This window comes from Megalops cyprinoides, chromosome 22 (genome assembly GCF_013368585.1).
Source record: "Megalops cyprinoides isolate fMegCyp1 chromosome 22, fMegCyp1.pri, whole genome shotgun sequence".
Classification (NCBI taxonomy): Eukaryota; Metazoa; Chordata; class Actinopteri; order Elopiformes; family Megalopidae; genus Megalops; species Megalops cyprinoides.
In genome coordinates, this window is record NC_050604.1 from 24805556 (window position 1) to 24806281 (window position 726).

The following is a 726-nucleotide window of genomic DNA, read 5'->3' on the forward strand; positions in this document are numbered from 1 at the left end:
AAACTGCCTGCCATAAAAACCCACTCAGGAAACACAACCTTCCCACCCTGCTATTTTAATTCAAAATGTGTGTTTTGTTGAGGCAATATTTTGGAAAAAAGAATGATAGATGAAAACCAGCCAAACCGCCAACTGGCTTTTCAATTCCATAAGTGTGTGTGCGCAATCAGAGGTGATTCAGGCCATTTTCGCTGGAATGCCGGCACTGGCAACCCCGCACATCCTATGCCAGACCGGCCTTTGAGCTCTGCGCATGCGCCGGGGACAGTCTGCCCTTGAAAATTTGGGATCAGCCACCTCAAATTGTCACCCATAGTGCAGAACTGCAATGCTGATCCAGAATCAGTTTATTAAAGCAAGGAGTACTGCGACAAGGACCTGTATTTTGTCTATTTTGTCTTTCTATTACATTTCCTCAAAGTACAATCTATTCATTTAACAGAAAGACACACGAAATCATATACATCGGTTGCGTACGACAACGTACTTGAAAAAACCCAATACAATTATTAACACCCCCCCTCCCCCCTCCCCCACCGGACGTTCGTAATTGCATTATTGGTTTCGTCTAAGCGCACCTGAATTCTTTGATTTAGCTCACAGGAGAAAGCAGGAGTTTATAGTGTTAGAAGGAGAGTAAAATAAAAATGATCACGCTGTCAAACAGCAGCTTCACTTTAATTTCACAGACGTTGCATCAGTCATTCGATTAAAAAAAAAAGCTTT